This window comes from Pteronotus mesoamericanus, unplaced genomic scaffold (genome assembly GCF_021234165.1).
Source record: "Pteronotus mesoamericanus isolate MK-2021 breed Mesoamerican mustached bat unplaced genomic scaffold, CSHL_Meso_final contig_78, whole genome shotgun sequence".
Classification (NCBI taxonomy): Eukaryota; Metazoa; Chordata; class Mammalia; order Chiroptera; family Mormoopidae; genus Pteronotus; species Pteronotus mesoamericanus.
The window spans coordinates 11,508,020-11,523,617 of NW_026555258.1; positions in this window are offsets into that span (position 1 = coordinate 11,508,020).

A 15,598-nucleotide genomic window follows, 5' to 3' on the forward strand; every position below is an offset into this window, starting at 1 on the left:
TGTCCCTCTTGCACTGTCCGTGCAACACCAGAGTCCTGGCAGCCGCGCCAGCCCTGAACGCTGAGGGGGACTCTGACCAAGGTGGGGAAGGCAGGGGGATCACACCTGTGGTGGGGACAGCGATCTGGAGGTGCGGGGCTGAGCATGGGCAGGTTCCCACAGGGCCGCCGTGGAGAACTGGAAACCTGCTTGCTGTGCGCCTGCCCAGGGTCAGAACTGAGGGGTGGAAGGGACAGGCTGCCAATGGGAATTCCATCTGTCCAGGCGTGCACTGACTTCCCCGTCACCGCAGGTGAACAAGCAAAGGCAGAGGGCTGCCCTGGAATGGGGGCAGGCACCAAACTGGGAGTTGGATCGTACAACCTTCAAGATTCCTTCCAGCCCAGAAAGTCTCTAATTCTAGGCCTCCTGGCCCAGGTGAGGCCTACAGCTTAAGGAGTTCTGGAAACATTCAGGAACCTCCTGTCCTCACTCACCTTCAGTACCAGCAGGTGGGCTGAGCCGCTGGCACAGCGCCCGCCACCCAGGCCTAGCAGCTCAGCTTCCCAACACGCAGAGGCGCTCACAAGCCCTGCATCCTGTGCCTGCACCCACCAAACTCCCCTTCACCACGCCCCCTGCAGACCAAACAAGTTTGCTGAGCTTCCAGGAGCTGCCAAAGGAGCGAGGCATAACCTCTCTGCTCCCTGCCTGGGGTGCCCACCTTCCACGCTTTCCTGAATCCCATTCACCTGATTAACCAAGGTTTTCACTTTTCTCATTGACTGATCAGGGTCTCTGAGCCGCGAGCAGCAGTTGTCCTTTATAAATATGTATAAAACCAAAGAAAGAATTTTTTAAAAACCTCTTTTGAAGTTTTCACGATGTGTACAGTCATGGAAGTGGGTTGAAACTGAGCCAAGCTTGGAAAGGCCATCACTGCGTCTTGGTGGCGGCGCTGTGGGTTTTGCAGGTAACGTCCAAGGGTTACACCCTCCCCGCCTCCGTCCTGCCCTCTCTAACAGGGAGAGCCACCCAGCCTGCCTCCCTCGCTGGGATCTGTGGACCTCACAGAGACGCTCACAGGAGAGGCCAGAGGGAGAGAGGCCCAGGCACCACGGCCCGCCTGGCATGCATGGCTGTGGTCCATGCGTGTCCTCTCACCTTGGAGGCCTCACACAGCCAAGTCCTACGGGGACCCTGAGGCTCACGCTACCCCTCAGAGTTCCAGGTGAGGCTTTCAATCCTCACACCCACAGGGTTGGCTCTGTGCAATGGGCCAGCCCCGCTGTTCCCCATCCTGGTGAGGAGGGTCCCCACAAAAGAGGGGAGGGAGCAGCACAGCTCAGTGGGCTCCTGGATCCAACCCTCGTCCAAACCTGGTCTCCGGTCCTGCCTCAGCCTCTTCATTTGACAACAGGGACACAGCCTGCCTGGCCCTGTCCAGCTCCCAGGGTTTCCTCGAAGCCCAAATACAGTAATGGCGCTCTAGGGCTTTGTTAGTGGGTGGCATTTTGCCATGTGTGAAGGGCTGCGAACATGTCAGGGCTCCTTTTTCTTACCCCCCCAGCTGGCAGCCTGTCAGGGACAGAGACTGGAAACCAACTTGCTTCCCTTGCTGGGTGTGAAGAACAAGGGAAGGGCTGGTCTCACAGGTTATGGGGACTTCTGCCTCCGAGCTGGTGTTCTGGAAATAACGCCTTCAGCCCTACTCCCTGAGCACCGAGCCCGCGAGGGATTGTAGGGCAAGTTACTACGAGGGTCAAGTATGGCTCTTCACCTTTCATGGCTTATTTCTGGTGGGATGAGACACAGGCTCCCTTCAGGGTAGGCGGCAGCCATCCTTTCAGTAAAGCTTTTTTGAGACCTACTGCACCAGACCCCAGGAAGGGAAAGTTAAGATGTGCATCCCACCCTTAAGAAACTCAAGTTCATTGTGCGAAGGCAATGCCTAAGTAAATCATTGAAACGAGGACATAAGCCCAGAGAAAGCACAGGGTTCCAAATCTTTTGAGTGAAGCAGGGAGGGCTTCCTGGAAGAGGTGTTATTTAAACTCAGCCTTAAAACATTTTGAGATGCAGAAGACAGGGTGTGGGGGACAGTGAAGACTCAGGTGAAGAGTGGTCTTGGCTTCGTGTAGGGTCTGTGAGGTGGAGCCTGTGTGTAGCCCGTTGGGCTGTTAACAGCAGGGTGAGACGCTGCCTTAAAGCACCCGCTAACCTCCAGCACAGCCCCGTGTTAGGTGCGCCAAACACATCTCACCTAGTTAGAAGTAAGAAATGGAAACAATACTAACAGATAAAACATACTTCTAATACATAAACTATGTACCTTGTTGAGATGCTACAAGTATTAAGTAAGACATTTGATATAAATCCCAATATCAGAGTCCTTAAGAAGTAGCAGAGTCTCCCACCACCTGAGGGCTTCACCTCTTAACTGCATTGCCTACGTACAGGTCAGCGTTAAATGATGCTCATAACAGACTTCCCTATCGGGCCCCGCATTGTAATTGGAGGGCTCTGGGGTTTTGCCCAAAGAGCCTGTGGGTCAAGCAGTCGTGCCATTATAGCTGTTACAGAAACACAGCATTAAAATCACAGGTTCATCTTCAAGGCAATCATTCTCCCTGAAATTTGAAAGTCAGAAACCTCTGACAATTTTATTTGTCAGTTATGCATCCATGAAGCTGAAAAAAAGCTGGCTGGAGGTCTGCATGCTTTGTTTTCTTCGGGAGTCAGTTCCTTACATTATGGGTCTCAGGAACTCTGGGACCCAAGTGGGGAAACGAGGACACCCTGAGGTGCCCAGCCAGATTACTGCTTCTGCAGGGCCCCGCCCCCCGGGGCTTGGATGGAAAGGGCACTGGAGCCGGGGTCCTTTCACCCGGTTGCAGACCCTGACCTGCTCTCCCGTTGCTGTGTGACCTTGGGCAAGTCCCATTACCAGCTCTGAGCCCAACTGCCCTCACAGGCAAAGCTGACTGGCCACGCCCCTGACCAGCCGGGTTCTGATGGCCATTACAGCGTAAGGTCCTGACTCGCGAAGCTCCCCAGGAATGCTCCCTGAAGCTGATGCTCTGGTGGGTTTTGTGCTGGGTTTATTGAAGGGGGAGTATCCCTGAAGCCATCTGCCAGTAAATCGTTTATTAGGTATTCACTCAGCAAATCCTCCCGACACCACTGTGCTGGTCTTGCCGACCAGGGGTCAACAGCGCCGTGCACAGGGTAGCAGGGGACACAGGCAATAATTGAACACATATGAATGTGCCTTTCCACAGTGCGGGCGGCCAAGGGCCTAAAAAAGGAGCAGCTGGTTGCCAGGGCGATCCCCTGGGGCGAGGCCCAGGCCACCCAGCACCCCGAAGCCCACAGAATGCAGGACTGGCACTTGCCTTCCCAGCCCCATGTCTCTCCCCCAGGTGCCTTCTTCTGGAATGTGCCCTCCCCAGGCAGCTGGGCCTCCAAGTCATAAGAGGGCCTTTCCCCTGCCACTTTCCCACCAGAGCAAGGCCAAGGCCAGAGAGGGGAGGAAGCATCATCAGAGGATGCCCTTACCCTACCTTGTGGTGGGAGGGCGGGGCGGAGGCTGGGAACGGGGGAAGCTGACCTTCGGCAGCCTCTCCTCCGACATCCTCCCCAGGGACTGGGGGGCGTCTTGGAGAGTAGGGGCCTGGTGGCTCCAGGGGCCGCGGGAATCACAAGGACCCTGTTGATTTGTCCTAGAAAAAGTAATAGAAACGTTTAAAATAAAAATTCTAAGCTTGGAATTCTTAAGAGTCTTGGCAACTCTAAGGTTGGCCGCAACCAACCTTTCTAATCAAATTTCCCTTAACTCTGTCTTACTTCTCACCCTTGTCTCGGGGGCCACAACTGGTTCCCTGGGGATCACAGACAAGTATCAGCTCACAGCTGACCCACAAAAGTTGGTTCCATGGTGACAGGTGAGGGGATTACTGAGCACCAACCGTGTATGAGGTTTTCTCTGCAGAAGCCGTAGCCGCATCCCTGTTCACAGAAGAGGTGGCTGAGGCTCAGAACTACTCCAGGGGCCTGCAAACTGGCCACGCATCCCTCCGTAGGCCCCCGGGGGCTCACTAAACCATTGAGTGCCACCCCACTCCACCCCCAATATTTTGACTCAGTAGTTCTGGGGTGGGACCCAGAATTTGCGCTCATCACATTCCCAGTTGATGCTGATGCTCTTGGTCGGGGACCATACTTTGGGAGCCTCTGCCCTGCACCATGTGCCCCTCTGAATACATTGTCTGCCCTGAGGCAGACAGTAAATTCAGCATAGCCCACATCCCATAGCAAGGATGCATGACGACTAGCCTTCCCAGTGCAGGTACTAGAGGGATGCGTTTCTGACTGTCACACTGGCGTCCCATCCGCAGAGGGCTGCCCCCAGACACTACATTCAGGTCTCTCTGAGTGCTCCTCCCGAACGCCGCCACGGGACACCAGCTTCCTGGAGCGTGGGTGCGTCCCTCAGTGAGACTGGGGACCGTTCAGGAGGAGTTTGCTCCCTTCACTGATCCCCAGAGGAGGGACCAGGCAGGGCTAGGGAAGGCGCTGGAAAGCTCGGAGAACACTGGCAGAGGCTTCCAGATGGGGCTGTACAGGGTTAGGGCGGGAGAGCTGGGGGATGAGAGGGGTGGGGGAGCAGGGCGGGGCCTCCAGCCCCTGCGCAGGCTGCAGCCGTGGCCTTGGACAAGGACCACCCCGCAGTCAGCACTGCAGCCACTGGTGACCCGGGCGTGGTAAGCAGACCCGAGGCTGAGAGCTGAGCAATGCATGTCTGTCTTATTTCCCCAGTGGGTGCTTGTGGCTTCTTTGTCAGACTCCAGCCGGCTTGAGCAGAGCAGAAGCACCCTCGTTCACGCTGCACACTTGTTGATAATTAGGCTGTTAAATAGTGACATCATATATGAGGGTGTTTTTATTAACAACCACAGCTGTCATTTAGTGAGTGCCTATTATGTACCAGGCACTTAACCTCCATAATCTCATTCAGTCCTCCCAAAACTCCAATAAAGTCGGTGCTGAGAGGATCCCCATTGTACAGGTGAGAAAACTGAGGCTAAGAGAGCTGAATGTGGCTAAGGTCCTAGGAGACAACAGGGCTGTCTCCCCGTCTCTAAACTGTCACTTTCAACTCCATCCTCCTGGCCTTCATTTCCTGAACACCTGTTCTGTGCAAGGCCCTGAGGGAACCGCAAGATGAATCATTCGAGTAGTCGCTTATTTAGCAAACGCTTTGTAGGCGCTTGCTATGTTGTATGGCCTTATTTATTTATAGCCTGCCTTATTTCAGAGAGCACTTTACATACTTCTTCACTTGATATGCAAAAGAATAAAAATGTGAAAGCGTATTCATGTGATGGGTGACAAACGGAAAACATAAACTGGAAAGGCCAGAAGAAGCCAGGAATGAGACAGGTTCACGAAGAACAAACCTTGAGGGCCCACATGTCACGGATTCAGGCCGCAGACGGTCCTCTGCGCTTTCGAGCAGGCAAAACCCAACCCCTGCAGCTCGGGGGCCAGAAGACAAGAGCCAATCAGTTGCTGAGGGGAAACGAGACTCCCCGCAGGCCCTCCGACCAGAGAGGGCTTTTCCTGGTGAGCTGGCACGAAGAGCTGGCACTGTGTGTCGCAAGGGGCAATGTCCCCACACAGCGCGCCTTTGCGGCACGCACAGCACGAGTCTCAGGCGGTTTCCCGTCCTCCGCTCCGTGCGGGGCCCGGTCCCAAAGCGGAGACTCGAACCTGCCGCACTCCAGCTCGCGCCACACGCAGCGCTTGCAGGGAACATTTGCAGCAAACTGGCAGTCCCCTCGCTCGATGCGGGGCTCAGGCAGGCCCTGTTTGGCCTGAAGAGTGGACTTCAATGGTCTGAATCAGTTGTCAGCCTTAAACAGATTCCACATAAAAATCCAGATTTGGGTGGTATATTTTCTAAAAAATGGATTTGACGACATGAGGCCCCAAGAACGAAAACTGGCCAGAGCTGAGTAGTTTTCCAGGCCCCGCACAGTTCCCCACAGGCCCTTTGTGTCTTTAACGTCCCTTACCTGGCCTTGCAAGTCCTTGGGAGCTTGCAGCCCTGTGTTAGGACATTTTGAGGCGTGGCATTACTGTGCACTAGAAGCACCCAGCAACTTGTTTATAGCGCGGAGCCCCAGGCCCTGCCCCTTAGATTTTGGGCTGGGCTCAGACGGGCATCTCTAACTGGCGACATAGCACAGGCGGTCTCTCCTGGCAGGGCGGGCCCGCAGGGATCACAGCTACCCAGCACTGCTGATCCAGGTGCATGGGTGAATGGTGCTTCTTCCAACACCACTTTTGGCAAGTACAGTGGGATTGTGAGTTCAAGGCCACTCACCCCAACGGGGGCCTGGAGGGCAGCTCCACTGAGCTGCTGGGGAAGTCCTGAGTCACGTGCTGTAAATTACAGGCTGCTCAGCACCAGGCCCACCTGGGGAACTCTGCCACCCATGCTGCCCAACCCCGCGCCCGGACGAGTTAAAGCGAAATCCCTGAGGATGAAAACACACGCATCAGCATTTTCACTCTCCTCAGATGACTCAAGGGTGCTGCCAGGTGTGAGTGGGAGGGCTGGGAGAGGAGCGAGCCCCTTCACTGAGCCGGGTAGAGACACAGATGAGCGAAGCTCCCCAGGGAGGGGAGAGGCTGCCCGCAGTGAGTAGGTGGGTTGCAAAAATGCCACGAGTACTTTGGGGAACCCAAGCAGGGGCACCTCACCCAGCCTGGGGGACGCTAACTCTCCACCCCGCCATCCTGCGGAGGAGAGGCATGGGCTGAGTTTGGCAAATAAATACCGTGCAGCCACATAAAGAAGGAAATCCAGCCAAGGCAAGGGTACAGTCCAAGGCTCTGAGGCCCCCATGGAGGGGGAGGAGGTAGAGCTGAAGGTTCTGGCACAGTTGGCTCAAGGGTGGACATGGGGAGTATGAGCAGAGGCCGCAGAGGAGGGAAGTGGCTGAACCACAAAAGGCCTTGCATGCCAAGCTAACCGTGAACTTGACCCTGAAGCTAGAAGAAACCTCTGGAGGTTTTTAAGTCATATGGAAGAACAAACCCTTAGTGGGCTGGGCTTATCAAGGAGGGCTGCCTGGAGGAGGTCAAGCTTGAGCAAAGGGAGGGATAGGATTTGGAAAGCTGGCAGGGAGGGAGAGGTTTGGGTATTCTGATCAGCTGCTGCAGTTAAAACCCTTGGAAACCCTTCCTTCCCCCGTACCTCTTGAAACCGTTTGAATCACAGACTGCCTGTGTTAAAGATGTGTTTGTCTGTTATTTGAAAGCTGTGGTTTCTCTTTAACAGACAGTGGGCCCCATCCTTTGACTAGGAACCAGGAAGGAATGAAGGACGCATCCTCTTGCCCAGAGAGCTAATTATTGAAATGCTGTGGGCCTCACCAGGGTTTATGGCGTCACTGTCTCTGTCCTCCAACAACTCCGAACTTCTAACTGGTCAGGGTTTTCAGTACATTTTTATGGGCTGCCCCAAAGCCAACTGGAAGCTTTTTTTCCATAAACACTCCCTGAGACAAGTAGCCAGGTTTCACATATTAAAGTGAAAACGTCAAAAGGGTTGTTAAAAAAGGAAAAAAAAAAAAAAGATGCAGGCTCATTTGTGAGGCCTCAGCTTTGGAAACTCACATCAGAGTTCAACAGCATTTGCCTGTTTTTTTTTTGTTTTGTTTTTTGTTTTTTCCTGCAAAGCTGATGGTCAAGTTATAAGGATGATGATCATCATCATATCAGTTGTTCACCCATTCACGCAACAAACACTTCTGGGGCTTCTACTGGGAACCAGGCCTTCGGCTGAGCACGGAAATGAGAGGATGCCTCAGGCGTGAATGCTGCATCCCATCAAGGCTCAAAATACTTCACAGTTCACAAAATTGTCACATGCGATTTCATGAGCCCCATTTTTAGTTCTATCCCCATTTTTCAGAGTGAGAAATTGGGGCTCTTGCTCCAGACTCATGATGCTAGTAAGTGGTAGAATTTGACCTTGGGTCGCCCAAGTTCAAACCCTAAGTTCTGTCCACTCTACCTTGCTCCTTTTTTTAGCAATACCATCTAATGGTTGTTATTGGTTTGGGTTGGACTGTAGCTCCAAGAGATTATAAGCTACCACTTACAATCTGTTTGGTATTCACCCCTACGTCAGAAGCCTGGTTTCCCTTTTGGGGGAAACTCCCCATTGTGAGGAAGGGAAAAACTAGTATCGGCTTCCCACGGCCACCATCCCTACCAAAGCCCTGTGAAGCGAAACTCTTCCCCAGCATCTCCTCCCACCTGGACAGCGGACAGGCACTGGTGAAATGTAATATCTCCCAATCAGATATTCATTCCTGGGGCTGCCTCCGGAGTGAGGGGTAAGGGGACCCTGGCAGGTCGAAGGCGCTCTCAGCAAAGGACCCTGGATCAGACTGTGCCTGCAGCATTCCTTAGCTGGGATTCCTGCGCTCTCTTGGCTCCGCCCTTTGTCCGAGCCTGCTCTCCAGCCACTCGTCAATTCCCAGAGCCCTCATGATCTTCCAGTACACCCCGTCTTGCTTAAGATGACCAGAGACAGTTATGGGTACTTCTAACCAAGAATCTCGACTGAACAAGGCCATAGGTCTCCATCCTATTTACATAGCTAGCCGGAAATAGCCACCTCCCATGGTGCAGCAGGCACTGACCCAGAAGATTCTTACCGGGAAAACCATTTCTGCATGCTGTAAAAATGTTGGCACGGTCTCTCTTGCCAAGGCCCAGGAAATATCAGCAGACAGACCCAGTTGTCCAGGCTGCCGCCTGCGTCCTGAAAAGCCAGACATCTCACCGCTGGGTCTCAGCGCTCCAAGCCACCACCAAGCTTGCTCTTCTTCGATTCCATTCCCCTCTGGGTCCTTCCAGCCTCTTTAAGGTCCTGAGCAGGGAGACACAGTAAAGCTCAAGGGTGCAGTCTGCCAAAGGAGGGGCGAGCTGGGATACAGAGACAGGGAGGCAGGAGGGCAAGGAATGAGGGGACCTGCCTACGTGTCATTAGGTGCTCGGGAGATGGGCTACCAAAGGCCTGGCCAGTGATCTGTTCTCAAGGGCTGTGAAAGGTGGTTCCTCAGCCAGTGTCCCCCAGAAAAACAGAGCTAATTGGAGATATATTTATGTGTGTGTATATATTTGTGTGTATATATATAGATATGTATATATATGTAAACATACACATATATTTAGAGGTATCTTTATTTTAGTTTTTAGAGCCTGGCTCACGTGACCGTGGGCCTGCCAAGGCTGCAATGTGCAGGGCAGGCTGAGGAGCTGGAAGCTCAGGCCGAGCTGGTCCTGGAGTCTGGAGGCAGCAGTTCTTCTCTGGGAAACCTCGGTGTTTGCTCTCAAGGCTCTAACGGATTGGGTGCGGCCCACCCACACTATCAACAGTAATCTCTGTTTAAATCCACAAACTGTCAGATGCTCACCACATCTCAAAGTACCTCCCGGCCACACCTAGATTAGTGCCTGATGAAATAACTGGGTGCGCCCTGGCTGGTGTGGCTCAGTGAGTTGAGCGCTGGCCTGCCAACCCAAAAGGCTGCTGGTTCGGTTCCCGGTCAGGGCACATGCCTGGGTCGCAGGGCAGGTCCCAGGTCCCCAGTTGGGGGCACATGAGAGGCAACCTCTCGATGTATCTCTGGCACACTGATGTTTCTCTCCCTCTCTTTCTCCCTTCCCTTCTTTCTAAAAATAAAAATAAAATAAAATCTAGCCAAGTGGACACAAAATTAGCCATGAGAGAAGGGTCCTCCCCTCCCCCGGTGCTGCCCCCTGTGATGGCCAAAGTGGGGTGGCTAGCGAGTGGAGTGGGGAGTGGGGAGCACTCGAGCTGACACCGGGCCACCCCCTGGCTGCAGAACAGGACACAGCCCTGCAGCCACACCAAGGGTGGGTTGCCATGCAGGGCTGGCTGTGCAGGTTCGTGAACAGGTCACTCACTGTGTGAGCCTGGGCTGCTCTCTGCTCTCCCCTGACCCACGCAGACCCGGCACCCGCTGCAGAGGCCCGTCCCGGTCTCCCCCACCTCGCCGTGCTCACCCCTGGCCTTTTGCCCGGCTGCCTTAGCGTCTCTCCGTTTTGGCTGGATGTCCATACATACCATGCCTGCTGTCCCCACGGACCCTACCTAGGGCCTCCTTCCTCAGTGCCGGCTGCTCTGGATTCCCACCTCCCCTTATCCTCTAGCTGCCTGAGACACACCAGCCGTCACACGCACCCTGGGCCTGTCGAAGCCTCATAGGTGGGATCCAGCCCCAAGGGGCTGAACCGCACCTGGAACCAAGAGCTCTCAGCCCACAGCTCTGACCCAGGGCATCTCCCACGCAAGCTGAGCTACCCACACGCAGCTCTGGCCCAGACAGTTCCTTTCCTCTGCAGCAAGAAGCATGTGCAACCTTGAACTATGATCTCGGAAGAAGTGGCCAAAAGATGCAGATCTGAGTGGTGCCATCTAAACCTCTTGGAGCTATTCCCCCAATTTAGGCCCAGCGACCGGCGAGCAGGACAGACCACAGAAAAGAGACCACGGCGCATTTCTCCCAGAGCAGCAAGAGACTCAAAGATATCCCAAATAGCCCTGGAATCCTGGTGCCAGATTCACAGCCTCTCCAGGCTGAAAGAGGTCCCGAAGGTCACTCAGACATTGCCCCACCCAGGCACAAACTCCTTCTGCAATGTGTGAGAATGTCACATATCACAGAACACTCACTCAACCAGGGGACTTTTAAAGAAATTTTGGCAGTAGAACAATTCCAGAGGACTGCTGGAGATCTCACCGCCGCAATAGGAAGGAACTCTCTGAGCAAAGCGTGGCGTCTGCTGACTTACCTCCCGATGTGTGTGTCCTGCCCCCTGCCCACCAGGGGCCTCGCATCCAACCTGACTGCACGTCTGCCCCTGTTCCCCTCCCCCTCCCTGCCCAGTTCCTAGCAAAGTGCCTGCCCTCAGCCTGTTTCCAGACATTTGCTGACCATTGAAAATACAGGTAAGGCACCACTTTATTTTTAACAGCCAGAGAGACTACATATTAGAGAAGAAGTAAGACACACGTATGGTTCCACAGTGAGTCTGAAGTTCCAACAGGATCCCCCGGGCCTGGGTGAAGGCACTTTTCTACCCTCCTGCTTGACTTCTCTCGTTTCCCCACAAAAGCCGCAGGTAGAAGTGTTTATGGCTTGGCAGCCAACCAAGGCCACAAGCCCTTCAGCAGGTCACAGTCTGACCCTGTCATCTGTTTTGCGTTTTTCTTGTTCTGTTTTTGGTTTTTGTTCTTTTTAAATTTTTAAATACTGCTAGCAATCAGTATTTATGATCAGTAATATGCTTTCTACTATAATTTGAAAACTCTCAGCACCTCCATGCTGAGGACATTATAAACTGACACCCCAGTTCAGGCAACGAAACACAGGCCCGCCCGGCTGCTCACCTGCATCCAAGGGCGATAGCACCTTTATCATGGTTGTTTCCAAAAACTGAACCACAGTAACAAGTATTCCTATTTGTGAGAAGCCTTTTCTTCTTTGTAGAGCCCTTTCATATAGGCTACCTCGTCTAGCACTTGACAAAGATTTCCAAAATGAAATCTTTCTCTCAGGATAGTGCTGTGCATTTAAAAGAGGCAAATTTATTATGTATGAATTATCTACACACCTCAAAAGTTGACTATAAAAATAAGGCAGTGAAAAGTCACAAGCGACTTTCATTTTCTCCCTTGCGCTTTTCTACATTTTCCAAGTTGCCCTTAAATGAAAGAAAAAATAGATGAATGTAGCGGACTGAGGAGGAGGATGCAAAGCAGGAGACCTTCTCTGAGGATCTTTGGCCTCTGATTGTGCCCCATGATAGGCAGGCGCAAAGACACAGCCGAAGGTAAGCGGAGGAGACCAAACCCCCCAGCGTGAGTGACCTTGGGAGAATCACTCCACCTCTCCGAGCCTCCATTCTGTCCCCTGTAAACGGACCTGCCACCTGCTGGGCCTGGTTCACCAAGCTGTGGCAAATCACAAAACAGTCATGTTGGGACACTGACCTCTAATGGCCCTGCATATGGGAACAAACTTCTTCTTCTGCCACCTGGGCAGAATCTCCCTGCCCCTGCCATGTTTATATTATCAAATACCTCAAACACACAGAAAATGGAGAAACAGTTTTAGACTTGAGAAGAAGGACCAGAAAGAACAACTATGGACCCAGCGTTGTCAAATCTTGACACCTTGTCACATATGCTTCGGATATTTTTTCCTAAAAAAATAAAATATTACAGCCCTGGCTGGTGTGACTCGGTTGGCTGGAGCATCGTCCTGTAGCCAGAAAGTTGCAGGTGTGATTCCTGGACAGGACACATGCCTGGGTTGTAGGTTCAGTGCCCAATCTGGCACGTATGATCCCCAGTCTGGGCACGTATGGGAGGCAGACAATGCTTCTCTCTCGAATGGCTGTTTCTCTCTCTCCCTTTCCTTCTCTCTAAAAAGCAATGAAATGATGTCCTTGCATGAGGATAAAAAAAAAATCACAGATAGGATTAAAGCCCTGTGTACCTCTTCCTGATCTCATTGCCCTTCCTCCTTTTCCAGACATGACCACTCTGCTAAATGGGGTGTCTTTAATATTCCATGCATCTTTTAAACTCTTCCTATCTGACTGGAACCCTAAAAATATATATGAGTGTTTAAAACAACTATTTGTATCACACTGTACCTACCCTACAACTTGATATTGTCTTTTCCTACACAATATCTATGGTGAAGCTTACAGCCTTAGTTTCTTTTTCATCTCAGTATATTATTCCATTGTATGAATAGATCACAATGTCTCTATCTAGATGGCTATTGATGAATAGTTAATAACTGTCTAATTTCACAATTATATGTGGAGTGAACCCAGTGAACTGTAAATAACAGCATCTCGAACGTGACTGGATGTTGCCGAAGACTGCTCCACAGCAGTGGTAGCCATTTGTGTCTCTGTCGGTGTTGTTTACAAGGGTTCCAAAGGTCCCACATCCTTGCCACCCCCACCCCCTCTCCCGATTAACAGACTTTTTCCTCTGCCAGTCTGTGGGATGTGAAATGGTGTGTCCAGACTCTTTTCATTTGCATCTCTCACATGACCAGCAAGGTTGAACCTTGTTTCATATTTTTGGCCATTTAGGCTTCCTCTTTTGTGAATTGCCTGTTGATATCTTAACCCATTTTTTTTTTTTAACATTGGACCGTCTTTCTCTTCTTTGTCCACACTTTGAACCCACTTCTGCAGATCTCACAGCAAGTTCAGATTATGGCATTTCTCTGCTCTTGACTTCTGATGCGTCTTCTAGAACACGCACCACTTGTCACCTAGTTCAGTGGCCTCGGATGGCCTATGAGCTGAAAATCAAGTTCAGACCATTACACTGAGCTCCACCTTCTCTTCCAGCCTCACCTTCCACTGCTTCCCTCCACGCACCTGAACTCCAGCCCAACATACACAACTCGCTCCAGCCCAGGCTCCTGCATGTACCATCGCCTTCACCTGAAAGGCTCACATCCCTAGTTCCACATTCTACCCAAATGCCACTTCTTTCATAATATTTATCTTCTCAATTCAAAGTTAGAGCCGCCACTGAACATCACTGGCGACACTATACCTTTCCAGTGGCATTTCTGTCCCATTTGGCAGTTTTAACAATGCCTCTTTATACATCTCTTTTTCTGATTACAAAAGTACCTGCTCCTTCATCGTGCTATTTTAACTTTCACCCTTAATCTGATATTAACCTCATCTATGCAACAGCCCTGTGAGATGGAATAGTATGATTACCCCCTTTGAACAGATGAGGAACTGTGGCCCAGAGGGAGGCTAGCTTACCACCCAAGATCGTACACTGGCTCCAAGGCAGAGCTGGGCTTGAGGGCAAGACCCTTCCTCCTCGTCCAGCTCACTGCACCACGCCTGCCATATTTATATATGTGTTGTTGCTGCTCCTGCTTTTACCAACACCTGACAGCCGCAAGAGACTGTGGGCCCTCAGCTCCCTGTTCTAGTTCTATCCAGGGGGGCACTCAATGAATATATAACTTCTTGACAAAGTACAACAGTCACTGCATACCCACTGAGTGCCCAGGGTTTTGCATATATTAATTCTAACCTTCCCAACAACTCTACTTAGACACCCGAACTGAGGCTGAAGGACTAAAGTGATATGCTCAGGTTCCATAGCCAGTGATCAGCAGAGCTGGCCTATAAGAACAAGAGGTAGGCGCTTCCTTCTGTAATCTCTGCCTTGCACATCCTAAAGGCAGACCCAGCCAGCCAGAGAGATCATAGCCCGAGGGCTGGAAGCAGGAGGCCAAGGGTGGGCAGCTTGGAGGTGATCCGCAAAAGCTGGGGTAGGCTGGGGAAGTCAAGTCCGCTGGCCACTCCCATGATGTACACACACCCCCAGCCTCACAGGGGTGTTTGCAGAGGGTGACAGTAGCAGGTGAGAGGAGGGCTGGGTGATAAGGAAGGAGGTAAAGAGCGGGATGTTGTTGACAAGTGTTCTCCCCCCACCCCCCAAGAGTGAGTCAGGAGGGGGTCAAACTGGCCCTTTTTCCCCAGGGCAAGGGCCCGATAGGACGGGAGTCATGCTCATTGCTATTATCTGCTACTCCTCAACATCCATCTGCTATTCCTAGGACCGTGGATGTTGTCTTTCATTGTGTGCCACTTGTTTAATACGTTGTTTGTGTATGTGGTAGGTTTTTGCCAACTGTTATCTTTGTGTTGTTTCCCTGCACTGAGTGCAATTTGTTGGTGTACTTTGTTACCGTGCTTGCTGGTCTATCTTATACGTAAGTTCTGTTGTGTGTCTATGCTGTGTACACTGTGTGTCTGTCTGTGTTTTGTACCTGTGTCTACACTCTGTAATTGTCTCTTTATTGTATGACGTGCCATCAATATGGTGTGATGTGGACTTGTATCTGTGCTGTGTCTCTGTGCTGCCCGCACTGCCAGCGCAGGGTGTTGTGCGTTTCTGTTGTGTGAATCCCGTTTGGGTTGCGCTGGATCGTGTCTTCGCTGTGAGTCTGCACCTCCCTGCTGTGTCTGTGCCAGCTGTAGGTCTGTGTCCTGTGCGCAAAGCTGTTTCCTGGACAAGTGTGTGCCTGCTCTGAGCGCTGCGCGTGTCGAGTGCTGCTTCTGTGTGTGCCGGCGTTGCGCCTGCACCCCAGTGCTGCGGCCGTGTCGCGCCACTGCCTCTGCGTCCGTGCACTCGCGCCGCGTGTCTGCGCCCGGCGCGCGGTGGCGGCGGGGGCGGCCCGGGGGCGGGCGCGCGGGCGGGCGGGTCGCTGCGGGGCCCCGCGGCCGCGGGCTCCAATGGCAAGGCCGGCACGGCCCCCGTTAATTACATAAGCGGGACGTCAATAATTCGCGGGAAAACGCGAAAAAGATGGCGCCCCGCGCCCGGGGGGCCCCTTCCTGAGTGCCCCGGCCCCTCCCTCCTCCTCCTCCCCCCTCCTCCCCGCGGCGCCCCCGCCCCGCCCCGCCCCCGCCGAGACCCCGACCCCGGCCCCACGAGCGGACACTCGGC